At 40.8% G+C, this 23,862-nt stretch overlaps 1 protein-coding gene across 1 annotated transcript in view; it reads right to left on the bottom strand.

Annotated features, from left to right (window-relative positions):
- The window catches only part of LOC131079724 (purple acid phosphatase 2), a 62,699-nt gene that overhangs the window by 7,847 nt on the left and 30,990 nt on the right, over positions 1 to 23,862 (bottom strand). The gene's annotated exons all lie outside the window — the stretch shown is intronic.

Raw genomic sequence — 23,862 nt, 5'->3', positions numbered from 1 at the left:
GAATGATCATTGATTTTGCTTTATTTTCAAATTTCAAGTGGCACCATGTTCCTGAAGTCCATTGATGCTTCTGCACATTCAAAAAATGTCACATTCCTATGTGAGGCTATAGAGGAGGTCATACATAAGGTGGGTGAGGAGAATGTAGTACAAGTGGTGACCGATAATGCAGCAAATTATGTTGTTGCAGGTATACTTTTGGTGGAGAGGAATCCACCTATATTTTGGTCTCCATGTGCCGCCCATTGCCTTGACCTCATGTTGGAGGATATTGGCAAGCTTCCATGGATTAGGACATGTGTAGAGAAGGCAAAAAATATTTGCAAATTTGTATACAATCATTCATGGGTCCTTTGCCTAATGAGGCAATACAAGAGGTAGGAGTTGGCTCATCCTCGAATCACTAGATTTGCCACCAATTTCATCACATTGCAATTCTTGATTCAATGTAAGGCAACTTTGAGGCGTAAGTTTGTTGGTGAGGAGTGGACTTCTCATCCTATGCTACGACCGCTGCAGAGATTGATGTGATAGATTGCATTTTGGATGAGCCAGGCTGTTGGGCCCCTTATGCTGAGATTGTGAAGGTAAATTTTTTATAAATTCTACATTATGTTTTAATTTTTATTCATACTTTTCTTTTATTTGCTTATTTTCATTCAAACTGAAGTTAACTGATATTAGATAATGTTTCACAATATTTGCAGTTCATTGAGCCCTTGGTAGTTCTCCTACGAGTTACTGATGGGAAGAAGCCCGCATTGGGCTACATATACGAGGGTATGGATAGGGCCAAGGAGGCCATTAGATCTGTCTACAGAGGAGATGAGAGTAAGTATCGTCCCATTTGGGATATCATTGATAAGAGATGGCAAGTTCAGCTTCACAAGCGCCTCCGTGTAATCGCTTATTTCCTCAATTTGGCATTCCATTTCTGCCCTGATTTGAAGGCTGATGAGGAGGTTCTTAATGGGCTCTACTCAGTGATAGAGTGAATGTCGTCTGGTCATAGTAGCACTATAATCCACGAGATAGAGAGCTTTTCTAATGTAGAAGGGGAGGTCTTCTCTCATCGACTTTGCAAAGAGATTGGACAAAAATGCATCTAGGTAAAAATATATTTTAAGAGCATAATTTTAATTATAAATTATTCAATTTATTATCAGATGAGATTGATTTTTTTTTGTTTTCTCGTCTCAGATAGATGGTGGTAGATGTTTGGTCCTAAAACACCATATCCTCAGCGGATAGCCATTCATATTTTGAGCCAACCATGCAATGCTTCTGGTTGTGAGTGCAATTGGAGTATGTTTGAGCACATACACTCCAAGAGGTGCAATAGACTATTTGTGGAGAGGTTGAATGATCTAGTCTTTGTTCATTACAACCTCCGTCTTAGACAGAGTCAGGTTTTGGACCATGACTCCACCACAATCACACTAGAGGAGATCAATCCAGAATTTGATTGGATCACTAAGGCTACAGATCATGTCATTAGTGATGAGGAGCTTGATTGGATAGACCAAGCATATACAGAGGCTAAGGTTGCGGTTGTAGCCATGGCAGAGGAGGGGGTTATAGCACGAGCAAAGCTAGACACAAACACAACTGATGTTGGTGAGGGTCAAATGGAGTCACGGGCAAAGACTATGACTACTGAATCATCCAGGACCTACCTTAGACGCTTTCCTAGGAAGGATGCAGGCTCCTCTAAGCCATAGACTTGTAGTTGTTTTGATATTTTTGTGGAACATTTGATGTCATGGATTTCATATTCCATTAGTTTTGTATACATTTTGACAATATTTATAATTTATATATCTATGTTTGTTATTTCATTCAGCTACAATTTGTGTTTATACTAATGTGATTGATGTATACTTGTGTATGTGATCAAATTAGCTTCTATTTGATGATGTTATTGTGTATTCAAATTTTATTTAATAAAGGGTGCATGAAACAAGTTTTAGAAACTTAAAAATCTCTAAATTTCTTGGGTTTTTCACTTTGCTGAGTCTTGCCGAATCTTCGCTACGTTTTTTTGTTGAATCCCAAGTCGAGTCACCCTTGTCGAGTCTGAGTCCCATTTCTATGGTTTGTATGATGATCTTCACATAAGAAACTCAATTATTTCTCCTTCTAAAATCTGCTTGCAACTAAAAAGATATTACCTTTTTAAATCTATTCATTTATCTTTTTCCCACTCATCTCTTTTAATACCTTCCATATATCTTCTTTTTTCACATGAAAGGATGCATCTTTTAGAAGAGAGATCTTTCTAAAAGGATATGTCCTTTTTTTAAAAACTAAATCCCAAATCTTTTCTTCATTCTAATCAACCACTGCCTTTTATTTCATATGATGTTCCAATTAGAAACTTGCCTTCTTTATGTCCTACACATCTATTAATACATGGTTGGAGGCTTTATTAAAAGACATAGCTTATGAAGAGGTGCCTCTTCATAACATCAATTTGTCATTGGTATGGATGCATCAAATTAAGGGGTCAACACAATTTAAATCATTTTATTATTTAATATTCTTTAATTCACAAATTCATATGCTGCCACCATAAAATGCTTCATCTTAACAAGGGTAGTTGTTGCTCCTTCATTATAAATTGTTGTCTACATAATAATTAGATGCTTCTTTGCATGAATATATCTTCTGCCTTATAAAGGAGTTGCTGGTCTTCTACTATAATTTTGATGACATTGTGGCACCACATACTTGGATCTCTTCTTTTATATCAATGACAAACTTCAAACAATCTCATCCATACATCAATGATAATATGCGTAGACAACGGAACCCTTCTTGGCATGACTTCAACATTAATGACAACTATGTCTATGTACCTTTGACATCAATGACAACATTTCCAACAATATGTGTGTGTATATATATATACACATACATACATACATATATCATACATGAAAATAATTACAATTACAAAATTTGAAAAATAATATAATAAAAAATTTGTATCTTGGTATTCAATCTTCATCAAAGGCATCTAGATTGAGGTCATTGCTTGGTTAAATATCATGAAGATCATTACAAATAAAAAAAATTAAAAATAATATTTTTTAATTTTTGTTTGACATTTTCTAAATATCTACACTTGGAGGTGCAGGAGCACATGAGAGCAGCCAAGAGCAGCCAAGGCACATCCCTACCACACCCCAACTTCGGGCAGTAGGGACACGCTTTGGCCGCTCTCAACAGAAACCTATTGCCAGACTAGTACTCGGCCCAATTGAGTACAAGATCAGAATCCTTAAGGGGAGAACCTGGTAACTTAGCTGTCACACTAAAAGTAGCAAAGAAGTGGTATAAAAAGCTTGAGGAAGTCATTGGGAGTTCTCTATTGTTTGGAGGCCCTCTCATTAATTCTTAATATACATGATTAAAAAATCTTACCAAATCCCCAAACAGAAATCCCGATAAAAACCAGCCCTAAACTACAATATAAATTAACAATCTATCTAAGATCACCTTACAAGTAATGAATCCGAAATCAATGCCCTAACACAACAATTTTCACACACGGTCACCCAATACCAGCAAAAAGTTCTCATTAGTCTCGGTTAAAAGCTAAAACAGGCATGTTGTAAGACAATCGATTTAACAGAAATAAACCCATGACTCAAAAAAGGCTGATCAGGTTCCCAAATGCATGTTCCTATTAAAATCAGGCATAAACTACAATATTAATTCAATCTTGTTAACTCAGACAAATATGAATTCAATAAAATTGAAACTAAGCAACATGTCCACACCCAAATAAGCTGTACCAATTTATTGTAATACTATTTTGAAGCGCTGAGTATATACTCACATATGTTAGATCTTTTACACACAAGGTCTCTAAGGTAAACTTGTCTTCTTATGATGTTGGTTCTCTAACTTTGTCCTTCCTATTTTCTTGTTCATTTCTTGTTAATTAATGTCATGGCCCCTTTTTTGAAATTATGAAAATAATTAAATAATTAATTTAAGTTGTCAAAAAGGAGAGTAAAAAAGGACACTTTATTATATTTTTATAACCTCGAGGGAATAAATGTCAAAAAGAAAATAATATTATTTTATTTCCTCAAAAAAGTTATAAAAGGGAGGAATGTTTTTGAAAAAGGTCTTTCTTTTTTAAATGAATTCATTTCTCAATAATGAGCATGTGTTTTTTCATTTTGAGGATGAAAAATCCTTTGGATTTGTTGGCTTCGAAGATGAAAACCATCATAGTTTTCAGTGCAGTTCCATACAAAGATTGACAATGTGCTTTAGCTGATAAGTTTTTAGTATCCAGTTTGAGTGTGGTTTTGATCATTTCCAAATTTTGATGTTAGATTTTCCATGACATTTAAGTTTTCTATTATTGCTTCAAGTGGATGATTTCAGTTTTGGGTTGAGGGTTATTATTGTTGTTGTCATTTCTTATTAATCAATATTTGGAGAGTTTATGATATATGCAAGCCATACAAAATATATGAAACAAAAAATATGTGAGTTTGGGAAATGAGCTTTTGGGGTTATTCCTTAGCATCCAGCCATACTAATCATTTGTATTTCCTATCACAGAAGTCTAATACAGGTTGTCCTGTTGCATATTCCTGGCCTTATAGATTGTTTTTGAGTTAGGCCATACTAATGATATTGACCCTCTATGATTGGGCATTATGTAATCTGCAAGGAATTCATAATAAGTGCTAATGACTTTTTTTTTTGTTTATAGTTGCTGAAACACTACAAATATTTGAAGTTCATTCGTAATCACACCTTTTTCTTAAATACTATTTGTGCTGGTATGTCCTTTAAATTCTAAAAGGTGTCAACCACCTTCTAAGGCTGTTGTACTTGCCCTTGTTGGGCCGTACCCTCTTTCCATGCCATCATACTGTTATTATTCTGATTGCATCACTATATTAGTTGAAATATCTGGTCTCGGATAATGCTTCAAATCTTATTTGGGTTTTTGTTTTTATTCATGTTTTGTTTCATCATAATGTAATATTGCAACATGCAAACATGCAGATTGAACATGCAAGATGAACAATATAGATTTTCAAGGATATCACTCAATGAAATATAGAGAATCTAAATAAGCCAATGGAATTCTGGAATTCTTTTGATATAGAAATGCATTTCTTTTTGCAAACACATGCTGCTGTTTACAAATCAGAAAATGCCTAATGCCATCAAGTAAGACATACCCTGGAATGCCTCCATGCATAAAATAACAAACCCTCTGAAAATTTTCAAGATAGATCATCGAATCTCCATGAAAACTGATCAATGTTGTGCAACTGTGAATCCTGAGATGAATTCACCAAGTGGGCTGATCTGGGTTTCCATCCAAATAGCCAAAACCTCTAGGGTTTCCGTCCTTGGGTTTACTAAACCTACAAGCTAAAGCTCTCAAGCTCTCAAGGAAAAGTTTCTTTGAAAATAACAACTCAAGAATGAATCTTCGTTGCACTTTTTCCTCCTTTTATAATACTTTTCCTTTTCAAAATTAGTACTTTATTTTATTTCTCTTTTAAATTACTTTTCCCCTCGAAAGTGACTTTATTTTATAACTTGTCATTGACATTATTATAAATTGACTTTATTAAATAAAGTATGTCCAACTGCTAATTAATTAAATTTAAATAATCCCATAGGACTTAATACCATTTAACATTTAATTAATTAATTTATTCCCTTAAATAAATCCAATTAGCCTATGGGAATAAAATAGGCTAATAATCTCCTCTAACTGATCACTCGGAGAAAAGGGGACATTACATTAGTTGAACACTGCATTTATTCTCCTTGTTCAGTATGCTATAGCAAACCCTTCACTCCATACTATTTTGGAAGGGTGTCCATACCATTGTAACAGATCTTTCATATTTAATATTTATCAGCAGCAATTAATCTTCTGTTTTCAGTTTGGGTTCTAATTTGGCTTCTGAATATATCCAGGTAATTTATCATTAGTCATTCTGGGGTTCCACATATTTCGCAAACGTATAAAATAATTTCCATTATTTCAAAGCATTGATTTTATTCAATGGATTTACAAAATAAACATTGTTTTACATTTTCTTGTAAAAATCCAAAAAATGTAATAACTGAATGATTTTCCACCAATATTTGATATTTCGAAGATCCTGGATGATTTACTGCCAGATCCTTGTTCTTCATTGTAATAAATCTTAGTCAATTTATCCGCTTGATCCTTTCTTTAATTTTCACTATTTTATCCACCATGCTTAGTGTGTATTAGAATTGGGTAATTTAGGCTGCCATTTTGGCACTAACACAATTCCACTTGTATTTAGCTAGTTTGGCTCGATCAGAATTTGCATTTCACTATTAATCATGTTGGCTTGATCATTTCCATGAATCTAATTATCCACTTGATCCTTTCTTTAATTTTCACTATTTTATCCACCATGCTTAGTGTGTATTAGAATTGGGTGAATCTAAGCACACTGTAAATTGGATGACTAGCCACCAATATCTTTCAGTTTAATTCCACTGTCCTCATTCTAGTCCCTGCATGCTCTCACCTTGCCCGCACCAAGAACTTGGTGATCAAAAAGAGCTAGGATTTGACTGATTGCAAAATTTTCATGTGGATTTGAATTAACACCCTGCAGGTGTTATTACAATTAATTTCAATAATGGGCGTTCTCTTAAACTAAGAATTGATATCTATTGTTTACAAGCTGATCAAGACTATCCTTATAGATTACGGATCACTCGCTGAACCTAACTCATACTTGGATCAATGTGTCCTCACTAAGTCTCAACACACTAATTCAAAGTAGTTGTAATCTTCCTCTTAAATGATTCCCATAGAGATGCTTGATATTTGGAGAGAATGGGGAAACCCATGTAAGTGAAGCATTTTTCCTTCTTTGAAACCAACTAGTCACTAATTCATCTTGCTTAGCATGAGCATTGAGCAGAGGATGATACCATCCACAAATTTTTTTATCCTAAGTATCTATGTCCTCCTTCAAGCACAAGTAATATGTATAATTTTCCTTCTGTTTTGGTACCATCCAATAGGTAAAGCACAAAATTTCACTTTTGATGATGAAGATATAATGGCTTAGAAGTTCTCTTCATCCCAATTCACAAGAGAACTAAAACCAATGTTTAGGATAGCCATTCATGGTAGCCTGTAATACGGAAGCAACAATGCAACACCTTGCCCATGGCAAGACTTTGTTGCTGAAACCAAAAGGCTTTCATAGTTTCAAGAATAAGAGTACTGAAGAACACAAGTGATCACTGAGAGGGGTGTGAATCAGTGATAGTCAGAAATTTAAACCTTTAAAACATATGTGAAAACTCTAATAAGCAATTTGATTAAAAACACACACACATAAGAGATAGCCACATAACACAAAGATTTACGAGGAAAACCCAATGTGGGAAAAACCCTAGTGAGAATAGCTGCTGGAGTCTACTACTCCAATCCAGCCTCATAAAGAAAATCACTTGTACAATATGTTTAGGGCACCAAACCAAGGAGCACCAACCCCTAATTTAGAGCACCTAATCAAGGAGCACCTACCCCGGCTCTGAGCACCCACTCAGAGAAAGAACAATGAAAGAAAGGATTACAAATTTTGTTGCCATGTTACAAATATGTTTTTGTAACACTCTGTTTGTCCTCCTCTTCTGCAATTTTGAACTCTCTGCACCCTGGTTCACTTCTTCTCTTCAACTCTCTGTCTTCTCCACTCTCTAATCTCTACCTCTATATTTTTCTGTCTTCTCACAACTCTCGACTTACTGTACTGCGACTTTTCACACACTCTTTCTCACTTGGCAGCATCATCACCACAAAATTAAACACACACATAACAATTTTGATCATAAGCTACGTGTCTATAACTCAACCAGCTCAACTCAACCACTTTAGTCATATCACATCAAGGCTATCTCCTTTCATTCATCTCTGTACACATTACATTTTCCTCCAGAAAGAGTTCAAAAAATATCTTCTCGGGCTCCAAAGAAATCTTCCCACAGACAGATCGAATAATCTGTACTTGATGGCCGCCAGTCATAAATATATCCCCTTGGGAGTCTTCTCCAATCAGATACATCTCTGATACTAGGTTACTATGTTTAGTAGTCCTGGATCTGATTTTCTTCCTCGAGCTTCAAAAAGATGTTCTGCAACTGGGTCGCCATAAATGCTCTTCATCTCCTCTTGGCCTGCCAGATTAGATAGAAATCTACCTTATTTAAATTCTACATCTGTGCGCGAGAGTCATCTGTCATTCTGATTCACCTTCAATCGTTCTACACACTCCAGATCATCGATTAACATTCCACATCATCTAGTCATTGCTGGTCAAACAGCCCACATGAACAATTTACATATCATGCTGCAACCATGTCATCGAAACCCTTTGATTCGGTCAAATTCTGTCGTTTGAAGAATTTTTCTCAGACCCATCAATCGTTACAACGAAGTAATCTCATGTCGCTATAGGTCCAAGGCACTGCAAGACCAAAATTGACATCATGATGAAATGCCATGTCTCACTGAAAAACAAGTTTGAGATGACTAACACTTTGTCACCGTGGTTATCTCTATTTCAATATGACAAGTGTCGTGTCACATCGAAATCTCTTTATCGCTATGACTACAAGTTGCCAGTGGAAGGAAATAAAGCTCTTGTCGAACTGTGAGGTTATGTCGAAAAGACAAGCGGCCCTCACACAAACACATCACTGCACGGGTGGACCAAGGAATGCGAGCCAACTAAAGAACAGCGGACACGAAGAGGTGAAGTGGATCCGACGGTGGTCCCACTGCAGGGACACATTCAATCATACCATCGAGGGTCCTGCAAGAACACATCATGGCACACCTGGACCAATATACAACCACTAGCGGAGAAGCAGTAGACCCCACATGAAAAAAGCATGTTGGCAAGAGTTGGGGGCTCTACATAGTCCGAAAAAAGATCTTGTCGAAAGGGAGTCTTGTCGAAAAGCCCTTTCTGCAAACCCACCACTGCAGGGCCCACATGGACAAGTCATAGCCCAAGAGAATCAATCAAAGCTCACCAACTAGCACGGTCAACCACATAGAAGAAGAGGCCCTACGCTCACAACTTGGCATGCACAAACTGTTATCACAAAAGCTTGCACCCTTGTTGAGCTATCAACTCAGCGACCTTGTGAAACATGGAAACAACCCCGAAGTGTGGGACCTTCCACAAGGGGGTTGAATCTCCGGAGAAGGCCGGCTTCCTTCTCTCTCTAGGTGTAGGTGTTGAACCAACTCAACACTTTAAAACTAACTCCTAAGCCTACCCTAACAACTTGCAGAGGAAAAGAGAAGAGAGAAATTGCTTGAAACAAGGGAGGTGATGCACCAAGAAGAGACAATTCCTCTCCCTACCCAAATGACACAAGTAATTAACTGAAACACCCTGAAGATGCACAACTTTCAGTTATATGAGTAACCCCAATGCATAGATGAAGGTTAGAATCCACTGAATGCCAAGAGGGGAGAAGGATTCCCACAAGTCACACTTAGAAAACCAGTTAACACAGCATATATGAAGAGAAAGAGCCACAACATGCACCTATGATGAAGCTAAGAAAGCATACACAACATAAATAGGTTGAAAGAAGGCAAGAATAGTGTTCTTCAATTAATCATAAGGCCAAACGCCAGTCTTACAGTTGCAGAAATGCAAAAATTACAAGTCTTCAAGAGAAGAGAAGAGCATAAGAAAGCTCAAGGCAGCAGGGAGAGAACCCCTTACAATGAGGCTTAACAGCCTTATATAGAAAAAATGGGTTACAATGGTGATCATGGCCCCTGCATGTCAGTTTGGAGGTGCAGGGAAGTGCATGCACTTGACTTGTACATGCAAGCAACCTAGCCATACCCACAAAGAGCAATCCTGGGAAGGTGGATTAACTGACCTTCCAAAGTCAGGCATGACATAAGTCACCTAGCATGGCCCCATACCTCCTTTGATGGAAATCCTGCCAAAAACATTAAATGCACCCCTGTGGCTCCACAAAAAAAGTGCATGAGTCACCAAAACTGTCGGAGCATTTAAAGCTTTGAGTGTCGCTCACGCCATCCAAAAGTGTTGCAAGTCGGAAGTAGTTTGAAAAACTTCGGAGACCGAGGTCTCCGTAGTTGGGGAACTTCGGAGGTCGGGGTCTCCGTAGTTGGGGAACTTCGGAGACTTAGGAACTTGGGGAACTTCGGGGACTGGGGTCTCCGTAGTTGGGGAACTTTGGGGACCGGGGTCTCCATAGTTAGACAAGGAACTTCAAAACCTGGGGGTTCCGGAGTTTTGGGGTTGAAGACTAAGGAACTTCGGAACCTGGGAGTTCTGGAGTTCTGGGGTAGAAGACTTAGGAACTTGGGGAACTTCGGGGACCAGGGTCTCCGTAGTTGGAAAAGGAACTTCAAAACCTGGGGGTTCCGGAGTTCCGGGGTAGAAGACTTCGGAACTTGGGGAATTTCGGGGACTGGGGTCTCCGTAGTTGGACAAGAAACTTCGGAACTTGGGGGTTCCAAAGTTCCGGGGTTGAAGACTAAGGAACTTCAGAACCTGAGGGTTTCGGAGTTTCGGGGTAGAAGACTTAGGAACTTGGGGAACTTCAGAGACCGGGGTCTCCGTAGTTGGGGAACTTTGGGGACTAGGGTCTCCGTAGTTGGGGAAGGAACTTCAGAACCTGGGGGTTCCGGAATTCCGGGGTTGAAGAATGAAGAAAAGCTAAGGGAAGGAAGGGAACTTCGGAGACTTAGAGTTTCGGAGTAGGAAAGAAAGAAGCTAAGGCAAAGAAACTCGGAACCTCGGGGTTCCGAAGTTTCGAGCTAGAGAAAGAGAGGGCCAAGGAACTTCCGACAAGACAACACTTCAAACCATGATTTCATTGCTTTTCTCCTTGATCAACTGGACAGCGCTGGTCCATGGAACATATCTCCGATCGGTTCTCACTGATGGACCAAGGGTGTCATAAAATGACAACATTTTTGGCGATTTTTGCGAGATGCTTGCCTGCTAAGCATGAAGTCCAGAAGCCTTAAGCATCCATTGGGCACTGAGTCATGGAAGACCCAAACATGTGTGCCATCACTTGGAGGAAAACTGAAAACTAGAGCATACACCCTCTTAAGGAGAATGTGGTGCGTGCATAAGCACTTATGAAAGCAAAACAACCTCTAGTCTAATATTTACATAGTCATCAACACCCTCTTTAGAAGCAAGGCTTGAGATGAATCCCATTCACTGGGATTGGAAGAACTTCACCATCAAGCTTGGAGAGATGAAATGCATTGGCCTCCTTGCAACTAGTGATGACATATGGACCACTCCAGATAGCATCAAATTTGGAGTGTCGCCCAGCTTTGGCTCTGTTTGCATCCCACTTGAGAACTAGGTCTCCCTCTTTGAAGACCCTATTAGTAGCCTTTTTGTCAAAAACCTTCTTAACCTGCTCTTGATGAGTCTGAAGTGTATGCATAGCCTGACTTCTAACCTCCTCCAGCTCCATCAGCTCAGCTAGTCTTACTGTCATGGCATCATTCTCTATTAATTCCAGCTGATGTGCTAGCTCAAGAGAGGGTAACTCTAGGGAAGTTGGGAGTCTTGCTTCTTCCCCATATACTAGAATGAAAGGGGAGTTGCCAATCGCCCTCTTGGGTGTGATCCTTTCAACCCATAAGGCTGTCCTCAACTTAGTGTGCCATGCCCTCTGATTGTCTTCAATTGTCCTTTTAATTATCCTAATGAGGTTCTTGTTGGAAGATTCAGCCAAGCCGTTACCCTGAGGGTAATAGTTGGATGATGTCTTCAAGTATACACCATGCTTAACTACCCAAGAACTGATTTGGGTTCCAACAAATGCCCTGGCATTGTCTGATATGATGGTGGAGGGGACACCGAATCTTGTCACAATTCTCTCAAGGAATTCTAACACTGAGGCCTCAGTAGCATCCCTCAATGCAACTGCCTCTGTCCACCTAGTGAAGTAATCTATTGCGGCCAATATCCACTTATGGCCAGCACTAGAAGGTGTGTTTATCATGCCAATGAAGTCTAAACCCCATTGGGCGAATGGTTGATTTGCTTGGATGGGATGAAGGGGTAGGGCAGCTAGTCTTTGCTTCCCAGAGAAGAGAGCACATTTCTTGCAATTCTTCACCCATCTATGTGAGTCACTGAATAAGAATGGCCAGTAATAACCAGCCCTCATTATTTTGATAGTCGTAGTCCTTGCAGAGAAGTGGCCCCTTGAAGAGCCATCATGAAATTCCTCTAACAATTTGCTGACTTGGTTTTGCTCAATACGTCTTAGTAAGACTCCATTAGAGTTTTTTCGAAAAAGAGTGCCATGCACTAAGACATAGGGAATGGAATGCAACCTGAAATGTCTTCTTTTGGTCCTGTCCAGACCTTGGGGGTATCTACCTTCCATTAAGAAGGTGGTCATGTCACTTACCCAACTGAATTGAGTGATGTTGTCAGTTGGTTGATCCTCTTGTAACACAAGGGCGACCTCTGAAGTAGTCTCAAAAGATGAGACAAGTTGTTCACATAGGCCCCTGCCTCTTACAAGCTTTGTGATCTTGATGTTGATGTCATACTCCATGACCTTGGTTATCCACCCAGCCCTCTTCTCACTGATATCCTTGTTTAGAAGGAAATCCTTGACACTTGCATGCGGAACTAAGAGCTGGATCCTGTTGTTGGACAACATGTGCCTGAACTTTTTTAATGCCCTTACAACAGTGAGGACTTGCTTCTCTATATAGCCATATCTAAGTTCATAGTCCTTTAGCCCCTCACTAAAGAAAGCGATAGGTTGCTCCAACTTGTCATCATTCAGCTGTGTTAGGACAGCTGAAATGCTGGATTCTCCTCCGAAGGTATGGAGGATAAAATCCCTTTCATAATTAGGATTGACGAGGGTAGGGGCCTGAGCAATTGCTTGTTTGATCTCTTCGAAACCGGCCCTTCCTTCCTTGGTCCAACTGAAGACCAAGTTTTTCTTCAACATGGAAGTGAGGGGTTTTACCATTGTGGCAAGGTTGGGAATGAACCTCCTCACAAAGTTGATCCTACCAAGGAAACTTTGCAATCCTTTCTTGTGATTGGGGAGTGGAAGAGAAAGACTAGCCTCCACTCGCTTTGGATCAATGGTCAAACCCTCTTTGGATACGATGTGTCCTAGCAATCTTCCTTGATCAGTAGCAAATACACACTTGCTAGGGTTCAAGGACACACCATACTCCCTACATTTCATGAACACTTGCTCAAGATGACCAAGATGGTCAGCTACATGCTTCGAATAAACAGTTATGTCATCAAGGTATACAAGTACAAACTTTGCTAATACACCCTTGAAGGCCATGTCCATTGCTCTTTGGAACGTGGCACCTGCATTGGTTAGCCCAAAGGGCATTTTACAATAAGCATAGGTGCCCCACTTAGTAGTAAATGCAGTCTTGTATTGGTCTGATTCCTGGACCAAGATTTGATTGTAGCCTGAATACCCATCCAAGAATGAAAATCTTTTTGAGCCACTGACCTTTTGGAGAATCTGCTCCATAGAGGGAAGGGGATAGTGATCTTTAAGGGAGGCTCTATTGAGATCCCTAAAGTCTACACATAGTCTGATCTCCCCATTCTTCTTCCTTACAGGGACAAGGTTGGCCACCCAAGAGGAGTGCTTGATAGGGAAGATGATATTGGCTTCTATGAGCTTGGTCAACTCCTTCCTCATTAGTGGCTCAATTTTGGGATTTATTGGCCTTTGCTTTTGTCTTACTGGCTTTGCATCCGAGTTTAGTTCTATGGTATGCTGGGCTAAGCTATGATCAAAACCCTTCAAGTCTTCATAGGTCCAAGCAACTATGTCATCATATTGTTGGCAAAGCTCAACAAAGGCCTCTTGTTCGGTTGAGGAACACACCTTGCCCAAGTTCAAGGACCTACCCTCAGCAACAACAACTGGCTTGTAATCACCCCTCTTTGCAACCAAGTTCATCCTCTTCTTCAACTGATCATCCGAGTTGAAAATGCCCTCCAAGGTAACTAGACCTTTTGGAAACTTGTTGGAGTCAAGCTGCATGATTTGATCTCCATACTGGTCTTGCAGCTTGGACTGATTTTTAGCAGAAAATTCTACTTCATTTTGCAAGAAGTTGACAATCTGCTGATCACTTTCAAACACTTGCCAATTCACTTGATTGTCCGGGACAGCGGGCCTCACAACAAGTCTGATGTGTTGCTCTTCCTCTCGTGCAACATGCGTTGGTATGTCGAATTGAGCACCAACTGCTGCAAGCCTATCAGCATGCTTGTTTTGACCCCTAGGAATGCTTTGGATATTGAAGGCCTTGAATCCTTCAATCAAGTCCCAAACCCCATGTTTGTATGATTTGAGTAGGTTGTTTTTTGCTACACTTTGGGCTCGGATGTGATTAACAACCAACTCACTATCTCCAAATACTTGCAGAGATCTTATCTTTCTGCTTTGTGCAAGTTGGAGACCTTGGATCAAGGCTTCATACTCAGCGACATTGTTAGTGCAACCAAATTGAAGCCTAAAAGAGAAGAAATATTTTTCCTGCTCAGGAGAAACAAGCATTACCCCGACGCCTGCACCATTCTTGTTTCTTGAACCATCAAAAAACATGCTCCATAACCCCTCTGAATCTCCTTGCGTCTTGATGAGGTTAGGGATAGGAGTATCCTCTTCATGGATACAATAGGTGCCAAGCCCAGTCTCTTCAGTCTCAGCTAATGGATCAAACTGAAAAGCATTGGCCCATTCGTCCAGCAAGCAATCAGGAACCTCCTGTAAGAGAGTAGCAGGCTCACGGACAGCACACTCCTCTCCCTCTTCATGCAAAGTGCAATTCATGTTTATAGGGCTAGGGGTGTAGGGTTCAATGTGGTTTTGGGCAATGGACTCTGCCCTTATGGTGACCTTGGTACCATACCTTGTTCGAAATAACATGTGGGACCAATCAGAAGACAAGTACCCACCTATCTTGGCGGTGAAGTCTCTAGACAGGTAGATGGCAAAGAAGGCAGGGAGGTCGATGATTGATACGTCTTGCAAGACAGTGCAACCAAGGCATGCATGCAAGGTTAACTTCAGATTTTTTACCACCCCTACTGTTTTAATAGAAGTGCCATCTAACTGGACCACCCCTTTGGTCACGGGTTCATATTCTATGCCAAGAAGATCAGCTACCTTCTTAGGCATGACTGAGCTACTAGCTCTTGAATCTATCATGCAGTTGTGAACCAAGTTGTCTCCTATGATTAAGGAGAGATAAAAAGGGGGAGGCTTGCTGATCTTGCTTGAATCTTCTTCCTCCTTGGGTTGCACCAAACTGGTGGAGACTGTCTTTCCGTTGATTGTTGCCTCCTCACCTGACTGATTGATTTCCTTCAGTGCCTCCTTAAGCAAATCCCTTTGAGATGGGATTGAAAGGGCCTCCCACATAGTGACGTTGAGGTTGGCCTTCTTCATTTGATCAACTATGTTGAAAGGGACACCAGCTGGTTTTCGAGGCCCCTTTGAGGCTACAAGGTCCGCCTTTGCTCTTTGGATGACCTGGGTCTCCTCCTGCCTCTTGTTCCCTTGGATGGTACTTTGGCTTGTATCATGGATGGCTACATTAGGTGTTGGAGCTTGGACTGATGTTGAAGGTGAGGTAGCCTCTATGGCTCTCTTCTTTGACCTTGCATACTGCAGCATGGACTCACCATTTGTTTTGTTCAAACCACAAAATTCTGCCCCCTGCCAATTGACAAAGGTAGAATCCCCTTGCAAGTGAGCCTAGGGACCCACACTAGGCTGATTTGGGTCATATTGCTGGCTAGAAGTGGTCAGCTCATCTTGCACTACTAAAGTTTGAACAAACCCTCCACTTTGGCATACACCTTGGTTGTGTGGTTGATTACATGGTTGACACCAATCTTGCTCTTGGGCAAGGTTATTTTGCATTGGAACTATTGCCTTTGAGTTGCTTGCGTTTGTGGGGTTCACACTATTCAAAGGCCTGGCATTGCTCCATTGGTTTTGCCCTTGAAAGGGTGGCCTGTTCTGCTGATAATTCTAACCTTGTGCTTGGTAAGGTCTGTATACTGAGTTTGTTGTCTTTTTAGTGCCACCAATTCATTGCCAAAGTTTTGCAGTAGAGCCTTGACCTCATGGAGCTCATTGGAGGATGTAGATGTTTCACCAGTGAAGTATGGTATACTCTTCAACGCAGCCACTAGTATGTGTTGTGACCATTTCACACATTGCCCCATTGCAAATGGGGACCCCTGCTTTTTGCTTTCTAGGGTTTGTTTTCTAGGTCTTTTAGGGTTTTGTCTGCTAGCCTTTAACTTTCGAGGGTCGCCAAGGGGATCACCTGGATAGCAGGTTCTACTTGAGCTAGGTCAAGTTGGTGAGTGCTGATGTCTGGAATGTCCTGGAATTTGACTAAGTCTAGAAAACTGATGAATCCTCCAAAAACTAGATTTTGCAATATAGCTCCTGGAGGTCTGAAACCACTCTCAAATATCCTGAAAGTATATATGGAATATAACTTAAAGTATAAGATACTTAAATGTTATATTCCATAAAATGATCCTGACGGAGAGTTTAAAAACTCAAATTTCGCTCTTGACCCTTCCAGAGGGTCCAAAGCGAATTTCGCTCCTGACCCTTCCAGAGGGTCCAGAGCGAAATTCATTATAAAATTCATTTGCCACCTTGTTTGAGCTTGAAAACTTGTTCCTAACTTGGAAAACCATCTAATTTTGCCTTGTGAAGTGGTTTGAAACTTGAACATTGAGCAGTTTAGCCTGGGATGAAGATTTCGCCCCTGACCCTTCTAGAGGGTCCAGAGCGAAAATCTTATTTGAGCTTATTTGTCACTAATTTTGGCTAAATTTTTTATGTGTAGGGTCTCCTGGAAGGAAGATTCGATGTCACTTGATGCATTTGGAGTTTTGAAAGCTTGAAAAATGGTGAATTTTGGGCAACAAAGGTAAATTCGCTCCTGACCCTTGCTGAAGGCCCAGGGTGAAATTTTGAATTTCCCTTATTTTGTAGTGAAAAAGAACAAGTCTTAAAACATGAGTGAAATAAGGATATCTCCCTTTACCCACCTGAGAAAGTGTCAATTTGAAAAAGTGAAGGATTTTGTTGAAAACTTAAAATTCGCTCCTAACCCTTGCTAAGGGTCCAGGGCGAAAATCTTGTGGGAGATGTTTTTTCCTCAGTTTTGGTTGAATTGAAATGCCAAAGGTATGATGAATAGTGAGATGAACTTAATAGAGCCCCTAATTCGGTTGAAGATGAAGGAATTTTGCCCAGAAGAGGAAATTCGCTCCTGACCCTTCTTGAGGGTCCAGGGTGAAATTCTTTATAAGCACAGTATTTTACCTTTCTTGGACATGAAATCATATTCATAGCGTATCACAGGGTGAGATCTTACTTGACAAAGAGGTTTCAAAGTGAAAAGTGGAACATTTTGGTTAAAATTGCAAAATTCGCTCCTGACCCTCTTAAGAGGCCCAGAGCGAAATTCTCAAAAACACCTCTTTCTTGTAAAGACAAAATGATTTTTATGGTTGGAATGGAGGTGAAAAGGTATGTTTTATCCTGTGAAGACAATTTGGATGGCCAACAAAGGAGCAATCAAGCTAAATAAGGAAAATCGCCCCTGACCCTTGCTGAGGGCCCAGGGCGAAAAACCTAAAATTGGACTTTTCCTCCAGAATTGAGCGAAGTTAGGCATAGGGATAAGCTTGAAATGATGTTTGAATTGATTTAAAGTGAAAAGGGATTGTTAAGAATGAAAGTTTTAAGGATAAGGAGGAAAATCACTCCTGACCCTTCCTGAGGGTCCAGGGCGAAAATATCAAAAAATCTATTTTTCAACCTTGTTTGATTGAGTCTAAGGCAAATTACAAGATTGAGAATACAAAGGCATGGAAATTTGCAAATATTGGTTGGGAAAATTTCAATTTTATCTAGTGAGCAAGTCTAGACAAGGGGTTTAAACCATCACTGTGGATATCTTGATGCTTAAGGGGTCTTGATCAAGCTTTAACATTCCTAAGCTAGCCTATAGCCTTTCATTAAATTTGCCTATTTCAAGACATTTGGAAAACTAAAGCAAGTTTGCATAAATTAAGGCATTCATAATTTGATTAATTAAATTCTAAGCCTTAAAACAAATGAAAAAACCCACCTTTGAAGCCTTGAAATTAATTTTCAAATTTTAAATCAAGGTGAGCGCTCAAATACATTTATTTGCTTTTACAAGCAAGTCGGCCTCCTTTTAAGTGGGATTTTATCTTATTTTAAAGCTAATTTGCCAAGTCGGCCATCCTTCAAAAAGGGGGGTTTTATTTCATTTTCATTTCCTTTTTGTCAAGTCGGCCTCAACAAGAATCAAGGTGAGCACTCTATATAATGGGAGAGGTTCTTTAGCAAATTCAAATCATTCTTGCATTATCTCTCATGCGAATTTAAAGAGCATATTTGGAGGTGCGAAATTGGGCAAGCTAGAGGATAATTTCCAGATTTTGGAAGGTGTTTGAAGGCGATTTTTTGCTAAGTGTAGAGACTAAAGAAGGTGAAATTCATTTTGAAGGCTAATGGAGGCGTAATTCATCCAAGGGAGGACTATAATCTAAGCCTTGTCCATCAAAATCTGGCCTTCTTTCATCATTTTTCAAGGTTTTGTATAGTTAGGCTTTCAAAGGAGGAGGTATGAAGAATTTTTTGAAGTTCTTATTCAAGACTTATTGTGATTTCATAGCAATTTTGTAAAGTCTAAGTCTTGAAAATCCAATTTCCATTCATAATTAATTTGAAAATGTATAATTCTTGATTTATCATGTCTTTTTCAAATTAATAACTTAAGGTATACCCTTGAAAGGTCTTAAATTTCATGCTTTAAGGTTTGATGCTCAAAGACTAACTTTAAATCTTTTGTGTAGGCATCAAATGGCGGCCCCAGAGTCGGAGGATCAACTACTTGGAGGACCCTCATGAAAGAAGATCAAGTCAAGACAAGGACGACCTCCCCAGTCTAGCATCAACAAGGACAGCCTTCTTCAGTCAAGCATCATCAGGAATAACCTCTTCCAATCCAGCATTCCAAGGCGAGGTACATCATCATCCTGCACATCAAAGACAAAAGAAGTTAGAGGAAGGGTTCGTTGAAGAAGCAGATAGTTTCAGATGAATTAAAGCTAGCTTCTCAGCATCACCAAATTGAGCATCAACCAAGTGTTGGACAAGGTGGCATCCCAGTCATCACTCCTCCAGTCGGATTGGTCCACCTCAGCATGTCCAGATTCAATGTACCTGACTCATTAAAGGTGGCACAAACTTCGATGTACCTACCCCAGCTATCCATTGGTCGAATATTCCAAAGAAGACGTGTCCAATTAATACAATTATTTCATTGGTCAGAATTAAGTTTGTTGTAACAAACCCTAATTAGGGTTTTCATTGTAGAATCTTGGCCATTGATCTCAAATTGATCTTAGCCATTGAATTGTATTAAGGGCACTATATAAGCCCCGACTCTTCATTTGAAAAGGCTAATAGAAAATAGTTAGTTAGTAGTTAGAAGGTGAATAGTTAGCTATTAGTGGATAGTCAGTTGATAGTATAGCAATTAGAGTAGAGTAGAGAGAGAAGGCAAAGATTGTTGCCAAGATGTTGTAAAAGACTTGTAAAACTTCATTGAAGAAATGGTGAAATCTATGGGTCGATTCAACAATTTGCATGGTCTCTATACTTCTCAGTTTTGATTTCATGTTATTAGATGAGTGGAAGAAATGTGTTTGATTGATGGTGAAATTCGTATATCCATACTACTAGTAGTTTGTTGATTGCAGACTTGCCTTGTGTAGTCCACTGGAATCATTCAGCTCAAGCTTAACTTCAATTGTCGCTTCTTCATTGATATGCATCAGCCTGATGGTGTCTATGCCTGTAGTGATGATCTGAACATCATAAAGCTTTCCTCCGAAGATCACACTAGCCTTGTCGAGATGGTCCTAGAATGTCAAAACAAGACTTAGTTAGAATTTCATCAAAGATCATTCATTGCTCCTACATTCTTAGTGTCAGAATTAGATCCTTTCCTCGACCTCGTCCTTTTTCCTTTTTTTTTCAAATCTAAGCCAATAAAATCTTGTGTTCCAGCAATATTCAAAGCAAATCAGACGTTTAGGTCGACAAGTGTAAGTCCCCTTGTGATTCCAGCAAATCACATCATACCACAGAGAGCTTATCCACACGTAGAGATCCTACAGCAAAGAACCTTGAAGTCATCCCGATTGATCCTTTTCGCGACATCTTCAGCATTCGGAGACTTTATTCAAGAGAGGATAAGGTACCTTTAGGTATTTTATTCTGTGTTTGGTCGTGTACAAAATACACATCAACAGTATGTCATTCCATTGAGTCAAAACAAGGGGACTCCCCCCATTGAAGGTAACAACGACTTGATTTCTTGCCATGTGAAACAATGGTCTATTGATATGAGTGGTGGGAGCTCTTGATCGCAAAGGTCTTGTAAATGGAGGAGTAGAACGAGACCTAGGAGATGGAGTGTTTACAACCTCGTCACCCCTGACTGGTGATAATGAAGGTCTACCTCTCCTCCTTCTAGAGCCTGCAGATGGAAGCTCTATGAATTGGAAACTGCCCCTAGAAGATGCCCTTGTATGAATTCTGGGCATGAAATCAGCAACCGCCCTCGAGAGCTCGAAGGTCCGGAGTGTGACCACTTCGGCACCTCGAGAGCTCGGATGTCCGGGATTCCGAACCTAAGCACCTTGGAACCTGGGGGTTCCGGGATTCCGAAGTAAGATGGCTTCATTGACTTCGGAACCTGGGGGTTCTGGGATTCTAGAGTAAGCAGAGTTACGAAGACCTGGGAACCTGGGGGTTTCGGGGTCCCAGAGTTATGAACCTTGTGTGAGCACGAATTGGTCCTTGAGCAGAGTCACCAAGTGCTTGAGAGATGACTGCCTCTAAAGGCCAAGACACTAAGAATAGCACTAAATCCTTAGCATGTGAATTGAATAGGTCCCACCGGGCGTGCCAAAAACTGTTATCACAAAAGCTTGCACCCTTGCTGAGCTATCAACTCAGCAATCTTGTGAAACATGGAAACAACCCCGAAGTGTGGGACCTTGCGCAAGGGGGTTGAATCTCCAGAGAAGGCCGGCTTCCTTCTCTATCCACGTGCAGGTGTTGAACCAACTCAACACTTTAAAACTAACTCCTAAGCCTACCCTAACAACTTGCAAAGGAAAAAAGGAGAGAAATTGCTTGAAACAAGGGAGGTGATGCACCAAGAAGAGATAGTTCCTCTCCCTACCCAAATGACACAAGTAATTAACTGAAACACCCTGAAGATGCACAACTTTCAGTTATATGAGTAACCCCAATGCATAGATGAAGGTTAGAATCCACTGAATGCCAAGAGGGGAGAAGGATTCCCACAAGTCACACTCAGAAAACCAATTAACACAACATATATGAAGAGAAAGAGCCACAACATGCACCTATGATGAAGCTAAGAAAGCATACACAACATAAATAGGTTGAAAGAAGGCAAGAATAGTGTTCTTCAATTAATCATAAGGCCAAATGCCGGTCTTACAGTTGCAGAAATGCAAAAATTACAAGACTTGAAGAGAAGAGAAGAGCATAAGAAAGCTCAAGGCAGCAGGGAGAGAACCCCTTACAATGAGGCTTAACAACCTTATATAGAAAAAATGGGTTACAATGGTGATCATGGCCCCTGCATGTCAGTTTGGAGGTGTAGGGAAGTGCATGCACTTGACTTGTACATGCAAGCAACCTAGCCATACCCACAAAGAGCAATCCTGAGAAGGTGGATTGACTGACCTTCCAAAGTTAGGCATGACATAAGTCACCTAGCATGGCCCCATACCTCCCTTGATGGAAATCCTACCAAAAACATTAAATGCACCCCTGTGGCTCCACAAAAAAAGTGCATAAGTCACCAAAACTATCAGAGCATTTAAAGCTTTGAGTGTCGCTCACGCCATCCAAAAGTGTTGCAAGTCGGAAGTCTCCATAGTTGGGGAACTTCGGAGGCAGGGGTCTCCATAGTTGGGGAACTTTGGAGACCGGGGTCTCCGTAGTTGGGCAAGGAACTTCAGAACCTGGGGGTTCCGGAGTTCCGGGGTAGAAGACTTAGGAACTTGGGGAACTTCGGGGACCGGGGTCTCCGTAGTTGGGCAAGGAACTTCAAAACCTGGGGGTTCTGGAGTTCCGGGGTTGAAGACTAAGGAACTTCGGAACCTGGGGGTTCCGGAGTTCCGGGGTAGAAGACTTAGGAACTTGGGGAACTTCGGGGACCGGGGTCTCCGTAGTTGGACAAGGAACTTCAGAACCTGGGGGTTCCGAAGTTCCGGGGTAGAAGACTTAGGAACTTGGGGAACTTCGGAGACCGGGGTCTCCGTAGTTGGGGAACTTCGGGGACCGGGGTCTCCGTAGTTGGACAAGGAACTTTGGAACCTGGGGGTTCCAGAGTTCTGGGGTTGAAGACTGACAGAAAAGCTAAGGGAAGGAAGGGAACTTTGGACACTTGGAGTTCTGGAGTTCCGGAGCAGGAAAGAAAGAAGCTAAGGCAAAGAAACTCAGAACCTCGGGGTTCCGAAGTTTCGAGCTAGAGAAAGAGAGGGCCAAGGAACTTCCGACAAGACAACACTTCAAACCATGATTTCACTGCTTTTCTCCTTGATCAACTGGGCAGCGCTGGTCCATGGAACATATCTCCGATCGGTTCTCACTGATGGACCAAGGGTGTCATAAAATGACAACACAAACCACCAAGATGCCGCCACCTGGCACACACATACACTCCGACAGAGTGGCCCCGAGCAGACCCCACACCAAAGGGGAAAGCATTTTGCTGTGACCAAGGAGTGTCGACCCGATATGATGTTGGTCCTGTCGAAGGGCAAGGTCATGCCAACAGAACATTTGCTACCTTTCCTCAACGGTCCCCACACAAACGGGAGGATCCAACCCACAACCGCCACATGGCACCATCGAGCACATAGGAGAGGGGACCTGCACAACCAACGCAGACCAGCCAGCTGCTGACACGTGCACATAGCGAACACCTGGGCAAGGTGGGCCCGGCCAAGGCCCCACCAAGGGGAGATCTGTTTCGGTGTAGCATACAAAGGCCACAAAGAGAAGAAATGAGTCTCACCGAAAGACCTCCTCACACTGAAATAGAGAATGTCGCTGAGACAGAAACACAGTCATGCCGAAAACTGCCAAACACAGGGATTTTTAACATTTCACGACTTGTACCATGTAGAGATCAAATCCGATGAACCCAACACATCAAGAGGTTGATGTAAACTACGATTCCAACACTGAAGCTCATGAATTCAACCCATTTGTACATCACCTGTCTTCGTGTTATGCACACCTACTACACCTGCATCTCTGCAACCTCTTGACATCCTTGCAACTCTTGTTGACATCAATGACAACAATGCCAACAAGTCCAACTACATCTATGGAAGGATTTGGACATGTCTAATTTTATGAAGACTCCCCACACAGTATGATTTTGCGTGAATATATCAGTTACTATACTGCTATAATATTGTTAGTATCAACTTGCCTAAGACAAAGGCTGATTGGTTCTCTAAGATCATCCTGGGAAGATCTTTATTGAATCTAGAAGCTATAAGTTAGCTATGATTTTGTAGAGCATATCATGCGGGACTAAAGGTTGGTAGTGATCTAAGAGGCAGCCTTTGCTTATTGAGGATG

Source organism: Cryptomeria japonica, chromosome 1 (assembly GCF_030272615.1).
Source record: "Cryptomeria japonica chromosome 1, Sugi_1.0, whole genome shotgun sequence".
In the NCBI taxonomy this organism is placed as follows: Eukaryota; Viridiplantae; Streptophyta; class Pinopsida; order Cupressales; family Cupressaceae; genus Cryptomeria; species Cryptomeria japonica.
This window is presented reverse-complemented; position numbering and strand designations above follow the sequence as displayed.